Source organism: Rana temporaria, chromosome 5, assembly GCF_905171775.1.
Source record: "Rana temporaria chromosome 5, aRanTem1.1, whole genome shotgun sequence".
Lineage (NCBI taxonomy): Eukaryota > Metazoa > Chordata > Amphibia > Anura > Ranidae > Rana > Rana temporaria.
In genome coordinates this window covers 53,992,359-54,004,434 of record NC_053493.1, presented here as the reverse complement: position 1 = coordinate 54,004,434, position 12,076 = coordinate 53,992,359, and the positions used below count along the sequence as shown (strand labels likewise).

The window sequence follows — 12,076 nt, the reverse complement described above, 5'->3', positions numbered from 1 at the left end:
GGCGGCCTTGTCTTGTAAGGAACCGTACCTTATATTCCATAAGGATAGAGTGGTCCTACGGCCCCACCCGGCTTTCCTACCTAAAGTTGTTTCAAGATTTCATTTGAATCAGGATCTTGTTCTCCCGTCTTTTTTCTCAGAACCTAGTTCTGCAAGGGAGAAGTCTTTACATACGCTAGACGTATTAAGAGCAGTTAAGATCCATCTTAAAGCTACTGCTCAGGTCCGGAAAACTGATACATTGTTTATCCTGCCAGAAGGTCCCAGATGTGGGCAGGCAGCGTCGAAGTCCACTATCTCCAAATGGATTTGGCAGGTCATTACTCAAGCCTATGGCTTGAGGGGAAAGGTTCCCTCCGGGTAGTGAATCCCGCGGGAGTGGGCGTTCCTATGCAGCAGTTAGTGATTGACGTGATGACAAAAACGACCACCCCGTCGCATAAGGAACGTCACGAGTTGCCGAACGTCGAGTCGGCGCTATACGGAGCCTGTGCACCGACGTTCGGCTTCTTTCGGCAACTTGTGACGCTCCTTATGCGACGGGGGTGGTAGTTTTTGTCATCACGTCAATCACTAACTGCTGCATAGGAACGCCCACTCCCGTGGGATTCACTACCCGGAAGCCGGGTAAGAAAATAGCTATATGAGGTATGTACGGAAAAAAAAAAAAATCGGCATACTGTCAATGTCGAGAGTGAGCTCAATGTAATGTTAGAATTATTTTTTTTAGGGTGAACCCCCGCTTTAACAGGGGCACAGACAGCAATAACAAGCTGGCAGGTGTTCTAATCCAGGTAGTGTAAATGAGCCGTTAAAGTTGGACATGACTTTTTCGAATGATTGAAAATGCAATTTCTTCTTTATCTGTATGCGCTGTTTAAATAAAGATTTAATGTTTTACCTATATATTGCAAATAAATTGTCAATTTCCATGGGGTGTCCTTACTCTTTCACATGACTTTGTGTATTAGGTTCATTTAAAAAACTGGCCTTATATTTCTGTATATTGAAGAGTTAATAAGTGACTATGCTAATACATTGCCGCTTGTGCAAGAAACAAAAGCAAGTGAAGACAAGTCATTAAAGCGGCATCAAAAAAAAAAAAAATCACGCCGACCACACCTTAGAGATATGTTTATATTCATTTCAGGGCTGCAAAAAAAGCATTCTGATATATATTTTATTCATACAGTTCTAACACGATAAATGATTTTTTCAAGCCCAACTCTGGGCAAAAAAAAAGATCCATTGCAGTGGGGCTGCTCCAACACTGCAAGGGTTATTGGCTTGTTTTGTCTAGGGGATAGAAGAAACAGTTTTACTTCCCTGATCCTCCCGGCAGGCGGCGCTCCTCCATGATCCGACGCTGGAGGGTCCCCCAGCGTCCTCACATTCAGATCAGGGCTTTGGTCTTGATGCTGTCTGGACCCTAGACCTGTGTCGCATAGGGGTGCAGATGCTGCAGGGAGGGGTCTATCTACAGGGTGAAGTGGAGGATCAGGTAAGTAAAACTCCTTTTTTTGTTCCACTAGTTGTAAACGAGCTATTAACCCTTGCAGTGTAAGGGATTTTCTTTTATTTTCCTGGAGTTGTGCTCAAATAAAACCCACTCTGGCCCATCCCCTTGGTTTCCAAATAAGGCCCCTTTCTTTTTTTTTATCATTTATCCACTCTTATTACTCTCCACATTACTCAGTTAATGTTGGGTGGGTATATGATTTTATTCAGAGTGGAACACATTTTACACAGGAACCAGTGGAGCACATTTTCCTGACAACTTATTCACATTATGGAAATCGTTATTGATATTTAGTTTTAATTAGATCCTGTTGCAAGCACCATTACACCCCCCCTTGTCATTAATTGCTTTAAGTGTGTGAACACTATTAGTCGTGGCAGCTGCATTATTAGTTTGATTTTCTTATTTTAGCTTTGTTGTGCCCTTGTTGAGGTTGGTTTTGCGCATTAGTTCCCCCCCGTTTTTATACTTGCCTGAAATAAACCTGATCCAGCATTCTCAATGTGAAAGCCAGAGGGCTTTCACACTGAGGCGATGCGCTGGCGGGAGAAAGAAACATCTCCTGCAAGCAGCATCTTTGGAGCGGTGTGTATACCGCTCCTTCCCATTGAAAACAATGGGACACCGCGGTAATACCGGCAGCAATGCGTCTCTGCAGAGTCGCATTGCCGGTGGTATTAATCCTTTTTCGGCTGCTAGCGGGGGTTAATACCGCACCACTAGCGGCCGAATACTGCCGCAATTTCGACGGTATAAAGCCGCTAAAAATAGCGGCGCTATTCCGCCACTGCACATCCTGCCTCAGTGTGAAAGGGGCCTTAGGGTTGAAGCTTCTGTCCCGGCAGATTGATTTGGTGATTTTAATTTTTTTTTTTTTGTAACACCATATTGCACCGTGACGCTCAAGGTATCACTAATCAGGAGAAGAAATCTTCGTGGGGACATGGACATCAAAAAGAACTTCAGACTACCTGATTCTTCCCCATTAGGGAGATTGTTCCTTACTTCCTGTCTTGGCAACAGGGAAGAGGAAATTAGTGAAATCAACAAGTATACAGAAAGCATTAGGAAGCTGAGCCTCTAACATTTCCCCATTGTATACAAAAATGAGCCCAATGATATGTATTTTCATGGAATTGTCCACTTTAAAAAAAGGGGAAGGGAGAAATACATTTTTACAGTATTTCTGAAAAGAGAAAGAAAAAAAATTTATATTCTTTCAACTTGAATGATTTCCATGGGGGGGGGGGGGGGGATTTAACTAGCACTGGCCGCCCTCTGCAGCCCATGACAGGTGCGCCTGAACCGCACGCAGGGATGCAGTGTCCCAAACCTGACAACTTCTGCTTAATAGGTCCTGCAGGGATTTGTAGTTAGGCGCACTGTAATTTATATTCACTGTTGACGTGGATGTCTCTTGATCTATGTTTATTTTTCCTGAGTACGTGCATTATTTATGTCAGTGGTCATATTGTGCAACCTGCACCCCCCCCCCTTTTTTTTTATAAATAAAGCGTGCCTTCTACTCGGTTGCCCATCTTACTCTGCACAGTTCTATGCTTTTGCACAATTTTTTTACCTAAATAATGCGCTTTATAAATAGAAACTAGAGAAAGTGAATAGAGGTCTTGCCAGAAACAGCCAATCAGCTTTCAGCTGTCATCTTTTCATTTATAGGTAATAACACCATGAATTGTTAAGCCAGGAAATATTTGAATTTCCTCGTGGGGAATTAGGAAGGGATTTTACTCCCACTTGAAGCAAATTGAACCATGTGTTAGTGGGTTTATTTATTTTTTTCTTTGCTCTGGATCAACTCTGGGTATAGGATTGTATATATCAGGAGTAGCCAACCTCAGCCCTCCAGCTGTTTTGAAACTACAAGACATTGCAAGACTCTAACAATCACGGGTACGACTTAGGCCCCTTTCACACAATCGGACTGTTCAGGTCCGCCTGTCAGTTTTGACAGCGGACCTGAACGGCCACTCCATGCAGTCCACGACCCGATCCAATCCGACAAAATCAGACGGATGGCGATACGTCCCCATCCGTCCATGCGGATCGGATCGGGTGAGATCTGCTGAAAACGGACATGCTGTCCGTTTTCATCAGATCTCTCCATAGGAGACAGCGGCGCTGCACAAGCCCCTCCCCACTCAGTGAGCAGAGAGGTGCTTGTCATCCGCTGGCTCAGCGGAGATCTGCGGACGGAGTCCGCCTACTGTGAAAGGAGCCTTAGAGGCACAGGCATGATGGGATTTTTAGTTTCACCACAGCTGAAGGGCTGAGGTTGCCTACCCCTGGTGTATATGGAGGTTTTGTGCTTGCGTAGTCACTAGGGTTGTATTTTTTTTTAAGACCGAGTACAAGTGCCGATACTTTTTGCAAGTACTTGCCAATACAGATTACTGATACTATTTTTTTTTTTAAATGTCATGTGACAGTGGCACTAATATGCAGCACTAATGGGCACTGATGGGGCGTGGACTGTGAGGTTTTTTTTTTTCACAATGTCTTTTATTTTGGGGGGGGGGGGGGTTCTTGTCGGTGTTGTGTTTTATATATATATATATATATATATATATATATATATATATATATATATATATATATATATATATATATATATATATATATATATATATATATTATTTTTACAATTTTTAACCTTTTTACATTTTACATTACAATAATTTTTTTATCAGCCCTGTTGGGGGGATTTGGTGAGATATAAGGGGTCTAAACAGACCCCTGACATCTCCACTTTGAGTCAGTGAAAGGGACTGAGGACAGAGCTTCTCCAGTCCCTTTCTCAGCAGCCTCAGCTGCACTGAAGATGAATTGACAGGAGACAGAGGCTCCTGTTCATAATCTGAGACATCGTAAACAAATGCTTAGTATCGGTATCAGTGCAACCCTAGTAGTCACCTTTCAGTAACATATTGGTTGAGTTTTTAATTTTCATAATAAAGCGATGTCAACCTACTATAGGGCAAAAATTATTTATCATCGGTCTAGTGACTATTCTGATCATCGGCTTCGGGTCCTTACCTTGAAAACCCACTTAGCTGAAGTGGTGGATTGGCATGGTGGGAACAGACACCTTTTTGTTCATGCTGCAACTTTGTTAAGGGCTTTGTAGGGCTACATTAAAAAGTAAATCCACTTTTGCTAACAAAACAAAAACATCCCCTCTGAATGACAAACTTACTGTGTACATTGCAGGGATTTTAACAAACCTTGTTGCAGATTCCTACCTGTTTCTGCTTTGAAGAAATTGCTTTTTGTTTCACTTTGTCCTTTGCAGACTGATTCAGGATGGGAGGGACTAGTTCATTATAACCACCTAGTGCACTCTGTGTTCTAATGAGCAAAGTTTCAGTGTCTACATCAATTTTTATAAGTATTTGACTGTAGGGGGAAGCAGATTCCACCACTGCCACCAAATGTGACAGACCGCTTGGCATCCCTCTTGGGTGTTTCCGTCAGTGTACAGCTTCCTCCAGTCTGGAACCAGGTATTATAGCTGAATATTGCACCCAAGAACTAGATGACACTAGCTTAGATGCAAACTGAAACTGACTTTATTGTAAATTCACACAAAATATATACCACACAAAATCAGATAAGAGCCTTTATCACATTATCCTAAACAATGCAAAGTGTAAACAGTAGTATTATTAGCACATTTAAGTAAAAGTCAACAGCTAACAGTGATTTAAATAAACAGTAAGCAAATTAACAACTAGTCACCCAGACATGCTTAGCTCACTCAGGTCACTGCCCACCCAGACAATGCTTTGGTTAATCAAAGATCCCACCCCACCTCAGAATGCCTCCAGTCTACAACAGTCTGACACATTGCTCAATGTTCCAGAAGTCTGAAAAAGTGAAATTAAATGATCTTCATAGATTTCTTGAGGGATATTGTTGATAACTATTTGTGTCCCAAGTGGAGAAGTTTCTCCAACCCAGTCTGTAGGAGGATCACCATATTTCCTCTGACCATAAGGCCCCTTGAACACTGGGGCGTTTTTCATGCGATACAGCGCTAAAAATAGCGCTGCTATACCGCATGAAAAATCATGCCCTGCAGTGTTCAATGTGAAAGCCCGAAGGCTTTCACATTGAACCGGTGCGCTAGCAGGAGCTAGCCGCATCTTTACCGCGGTATAGGAGCGGTGTGTTCACCACTCCTATACCGCGCCTTCCCATTGAAATCAATGGGAAAGCGCGGTAATACTGCCCGCAACGCGGGCGGTATTAACCCTTTTTCGGCCGCTAGCGGGGGTTAAAACCTCACCACTAGCTCCCGAATATCGCAGTAAATACGACGGTATAGCCGCGCTACAAATAGCACGGCTATACCGTCACCGCGGCTCCACGCTGCAATGTGAAAGCAGCCTTAACCTGTACAAGATTAATTTTCCATCTACTCCAGAAAGAAAGCTTTATTGTCTTTATTCAGAGAATTAATCAAAGCCTCGCTCTCAGCATTCATCACGTTGTTGTCCATCATTAGAGAATGATCTGCTCTCTTGATTGGATCAGAGGCTGAACTGAGCTTTTTATCATGCTATGACCAGAAAGAAGAACCAGACAATCCCCAGTCTCCTCCATAGGCCATAATCAATGGGTAGGAGTCTTGGCCCTAGTCCCCTACAAAAGCCTCTGTCCAAAATTAAATCAAAATTCTTATTGCATGGGATTCCTAAAACTTTACTTGTATTTTAGTGCAGAGTTCTGGGAAAATCAGTGAGCCAATCACACACGCAAGACATGACATTTTTTGGGCTTTTGCACACCAACTGTATACAGAGAACACCTCCAGGTTGCCATATTGCTTTAAATTGTTACTGAAAATTACAGCGGCTGCAGGTGAATTGTCTTGTATTGCAGTGGTATATGGTATACAATTTTATTTTTTATTTGCTATATTTTTTTTTTCCACAAAAGTAGACTTACCCTTGGGTTTGGGCTTCTTCAGTTTTATAGCCAGATTCAGAGAGGTTTACGCCGGCGTATCAGTAGATACGCCGTCGTAACTCTGAATCTGCACCGTTGTACATTTAAGTGTATTCTCAAATTGAGATACACTTAAATGTAGCTAAGATACAACGGCGGGCGACGTCGTATCTTAGCTGACTATTTACGCCGGCCGCTAGGGGCGTGTATGCTGATTTACGCCTAGAATGCGTAAATCAGCGAAATACGCCTATTCACGAACGTACGCTTGCCTGTCGCAGTAAAGATACAGCGTTTTCAGGTGTAAAGTTAGTCCAACAAAAAGCTGGCCTAGCCAATGTTAAGTCGGTCCCACGTCGAATTTTGAAATTTTTACGTTGTTTGCGTAAGTCGTCCGTGAATGGGGCTGGGCGTAATTTACGTTCACACCAATAAGTCTTTGCGGCGTAATTTGGAGCATGCGCACTGGGATATGTCCATGGACGGCGCATGCGCCGTTTGTAAAAAACGTCAATCACGTCGGGTCACGATTCATTTGCATAAAACACGCCCACCTCTTCACAATTTGAATTAGGCGCGCTTAGGCCGGCACATTTACGCTATGCCGCCGTAACTTAGGACGCAAGTGCTTTGCGAATACAGCACTTGCCTCTCTAACTTACGGCGGCGTAAATACGAGACGCCGGCTCAAACATACGCCGCCCTACGAGAATCTAGCTATTAGTAAATTAAGTGATATTATCTGTTAGCTGCGCTATGTTCCCTTTTACCTTTTCATTATTAAAGGTTTTCATATTTATATTCAGTACATGTTGTAGTTTGGCAACACGCATCTGTCACAGATTACCGGGTTCTTTCTCTTAGTGTAGTCATTGTGAATCCAGTTCTCTGACAGGGCTATATATAGTGAGGTGCCATGGTTACAATATGCAGTCGTGCAAAACTGGCTTCACTGTAAGAATTAATAAAACCATCCACCTTCGCAGTCCATCAACTAGAATGAAAGTTTTCCTTCAGAACTCCTGGAAGTGCCTGAAGGAACAGCCATTGTCTCTTATTTTAGCCAATCAGATTATCGACTGCATTCTGCATTGCTGCTCTGCAAACATGGCATGAAGAATTTGATTGGCTGTCATGGCCAGTGAGACCCGGTTCACACTGGGGCGACACTTCAGGCGGCTCAGCCGCCTGACGAGTTGCGTCCCATTGAATGCAATGGAACCGTTCTAATAGGAGCGACGCAAGTCGCTCCGACTTAGAAAAAGGTTCCTGTACGACTTCGGGGCGGCTCAGGGCGACCTGCATTGACTTCTATACAGAAGTCGTTTTGCAAATCGCCTCTGAAGCCGTCCTCAGGACGACTTGCAGAGTCGCCCCCGAAGTCGTGCCACTGCAGTGTGAACCGACTCTGACAACTATGTTTAATACTAGAGGAGAAGACCAATGTTTGTGTTGCCCTTAGTGACTCGTTTGCTTGCAATGTTTAGTACATTGTAAAAAAAATATATGCATCATTTTGCCTTTCAGTCAATTTTCTGAATGCTTCTTCTGTCCTGAGCCACCATTTTCACGAAGGCCCTTTTTAAGCTGGCCTCATTGATGATATGCTGCCAATCCCACACATGCGCACGAGGACTCTAGCCAGGGATCACATTGTTTACACATTGCCAATACAGTGCCTTTAAAACGTATTCATACCCCTTAAAATTTTCCACATTTTGTCATGTTACAACCAAAAATGTAAGTGTATTTTATATGATAGACCTACACAAAGTGGCACAAAATTGTAAAGTGGAAGGAAAATGATAAATGGTTTTCAAAATGTTTTACAAATAAATATGTGAAAAGGTGTGGTGTGCATTTGTATTCAGCCCCTCTGATACCCCTAACTAAAATCTAGTAGAACCAATTGCCTTCAGAAGTCACCTAACTAGTAAATAGAGTCCACCTGTGTGTAATTTAGTCGCTGTATAAATACAGCTGTTCTGTGAAGCCCTCATAGGTTTGTTAGAGAACATTTGTGAACAAACAACATCATGAAGGCTAAGGAACACACCAAACATGTCAGGGATAAAATTGTGGAGAAGTTTAAAGCAGGCTTAGGTTATATAAAAATATATCAAGCTTTGAACATCTTACAGAGCACTGTTCAATCCATCAACCGAAAATGGAAAGAGCAAACCTACCAAGACATGGCCATCCACCTAAACTGACAGGCCCGGCAAAGAGAGCATTAATTGGAGAAGCAGCCAAAAGGCCCATGACAACTCTGGAGGAGCGGCAGAGATCCACAGCTCAGGTGGGAGAATCTGTCCACAGGACAACTATTAGTCGTACACTCCACAAATCTGGCCTTTATGGAAGAGTGGAAAGAAGAAAGTTATAGTTAAAAGAAAGCCATAAGAAGTCCTGTTTGCAGTTTGCGAAAAGCCATGTGGGGGACACAGCAAACATGTGGAAGAAGGTGCTCTGGTCAGATGAGACCCAAATGCAACTTTTTGGCCTAAAACCAAAACGCTATGTGTGGGGGAAATCTAACACTGCACATCACCCTGAACAACAATCATGTTATGGGGATGCTTTTCTTCAACATGGAAGAAGGAAGGACCATCAGGGAAACTGGTCAGACTTGATGGGAAGATGGATGGAGACAAATACAGGACAATCTTAGAAGAAAACCTGTTAGGCCTTGTACAGACGAGCGAACATATCCGATGAAAACAGTCTGCAGACCGTTTCCATTGGACATGTCTGCTCTGAGATTTTGGTCTGATGGTTGTACACACCATCAAACCAAAATTCCCGTGGACAGACAGCGCGGTGACGTTGACGCCGCCACGTCCGCAAACCTGGAAGTTCAATGCTTCCACGCATGCGTCGAATCACTTCGACGCCATGCGCGGGTTCTCGGGCCAGCGGACATGTCCGATGAGTCGTACTGACCATCGGACATGTCCGACGGACAAGTTTCTTAGCATGCTAAGAAACTTTTGTCCACTGGAAACCTGTCCGCTAGGCCGGACAATTGTCCGGTCGGCCCTAAAAACGACCGAACATGTCCACGGAAACTGGTCCGCGGACCAGTTTCAGCGGACATGTTCGGTCGTGTGTACGAGGCCTTAGAGTCTGCAAAAGACTTGAGACTGGAGCGGAGGTTCACCTTCCAGCAGGACAACGACCCCAAACATACAGCCAGAGCTACAATGGAATGGTTTCAATCAAAGCATATTCATGTGTTAAAAAGGCCCAGTCAAAGTCCAGACCTAAATCCAATTGAGAATCTGTGGCAAGACTTGAAAATTGCTCTCCATCCAATCTGACAGAGCCTGAGCTATTTTAAAAAGTAGAATGGGCACATTTTTCACTCCTATAGATGTGCAAGGGTGGTAGAGACATCCCCAAAAAGATTTGCAGCTGTAATTGCAGGGAAAGGTCATTCTACAAAGTATTGACTCAAGAGGGCTGAATACATGCCATACTTTTCACATATTTATTTAAAAAAAAGTTTTAAAACCATTTATAATTTTCCTTCCACTTCACAACTATGTGCCACTTTGTGTTGGTCTATCACATAAAATCACAATAAAATAAATTTACGTTTTTTGGTTGTAACATGACAAAATGTGGAATATTTTAACGGGTATGAATACTTTTTTCAGGCACTGTACTATGATTCCCTGGTTAGAGCACATGCACAGGAATTGAGGTATGCTAGCCAGGCAATGATAAAATGTACATGTTGCCATAGCACTGGCAATGTCACCATATCAAGAAAAGAGCTCAGAGTTGTCTGAAGACTTCTGTGATTTGTGGTGTTCATGTCCCAGGAGTATACAGGCAGTGCAGCCTACGTCATTCTCGCCTAGGTGAGAAATGTGGAAGTAAGGGGAACTGAACAAGGGAAAAACAAAACTAAGAAAAAAAAGTAATTTTGTAAACTTAGGAGATCCTTTTTTTTTTTTTTTTTTGCTTCTAAACACTCCCACATGTTAGCCTATGTGTCCATGCACATTTAGGCGTTTAGAGGCTGGGCAGGAGCAGCGGCGTTTGGTCGTAAAAACGCTTGACGCCTGTAAACGTGCTTAAAGCTGAGGTCCGCCTAAAAAAAAAAAATATTAAAAGCCATCAGCTACAAATACTGCAGCTGCTGACTTTTAATAAATGGACACTTACCTGTCCTGAGTGCCTGCGATGTTGACAGCTGAAGCCGAGCAATCGCTTGGCTCTCGACTGCCCCGCCGCTATCCTCTGTGAGGGAATCAGGAAGTGAAGCGTTGTGACTTTACCGGTTCTCTACTGCACATGCGCGAGCAGGCCCGGATTTACTCCCTTTGCCGCCCCAAGGCCAGGTCCTTCAATGCCGCCCCCGCCTGCGCAGTACAGGGGGGACATTATCCACCGGGGGACTTTTTCGGCAGGACACTGAGAAGCGGGGGGGGGGGGGGACGGGGACGTGTTGCTGCCAAAAAATGACATTGAGCATTGGGGGGTGCTGCTGCCGAAAATGACAAAATGACATTGAGAACCGGGAGGGGGGTTGCTGCTGCCAACGATCTCACCTCCTCTTCCCTCTGTTTTTTCTCCTCTCACCATCCGCATGACAGGGGGGAACTCCCTTGTTGGCCTTGTCTGGAATCCGGCCCTGTGCGCGAGTCGCGCTGTGCGTCTTTACTGGTCCCCGCTGTCTCCTGGGACCAGTGTGTTTCCCAGAAGACAGCAGGGGGGGGGGAAGGGGCGTGACTCCCGCGGGAGTCTATGCCCAGAAGTGGTTGCAAATACCCGCACCCCCCACCCCCTGAAAGGTGCCAAATGTGACACTGGAGAGGGGGAGAGTTCCGAAAGCGGAGGTTCACTTTTTGTGTGGACCTCCACTTTAAGCGCTAGGTTCATTTAGTGCTTGAATTGTCAATGGCCAGAGTCAATTATTTATTGGCCAATGAAATTAATTAATGCCCTACATGTGTTTTACAAGTGTCAAACATTTTTTATTTATTTTTCCACGTAACACCGCTGCTGAAAAGAAAGGCGTCTAGGAGAGTCAGTGTGCATGAGGCCAGTGTAACCCCAGTTATATTAAAGTGAACATTTTCCCCCATAGGGAAACTTTACACTGTTCAAAGATTTTGGCATGGGATATAATTATAAAACGGCGAGTGTGACATTCACCAAAAATTTGCTACAGGTGAATCTTTCTAGTGCACATGTTTTTTTGAATTCCAGAGAATGATTAGCTACATGTTGATGTTTTGGTGCTTTGTAAGGGTGCGTCTTCTCAAATTAATTTCTAAATGGAAAGGTCAGCGTTCATTTATAACAACTGAGCATTCTCTGTATTGTAGTGAGAGAATCTGCAGTGTCTGCATTTTTCAGAAATATCCAAATATCACCAAAGCTGAGGATTGCTGAAATAGGACTTGGTTCTCAGTGCGGACTTCTGAGAATAGCAGGGCGACGACCACAGAAGCAAGAAATTCAATTTCTAAAGAATTCCGTATTTGAGGATTACCTTATTGCAAGGAAGCAACATTAAACATTTTTGACAATAAAAGGATTGCAGATTGAAATACAAAGATATGTTTAACCATTTCA

The 12,076-nt window shown here is 43.6% G+C and overlaps 1 protein-coding gene across 2 annotated transcripts in view; it reads left to right on the top strand.

Moving 5' to 3' along the window:
• Positions 1 to 12,076, top strand: part of MPP7 (membrane palmitoylated protein 7) — a 537,461-nt gene that overhangs the window by 65,947 nt on the left and 459,438 nt on the right. The window contains exon 1 of one of the 2 annotated variants that reach the window (XM_040352588.1): positions 1,347 to 1,501. The exons of the other annotated variant lie outside the window; for it this stretch is intronic. The gene's annotated coding sequence lies outside the window, so the exon portion shown is untranslated. Of the gene's footprint in view, positions 1 to 1,346; positions 1,502 to 12,076 lie in introns of those variants that run through there. 2 annotated transcript variants of the gene reach the window in all.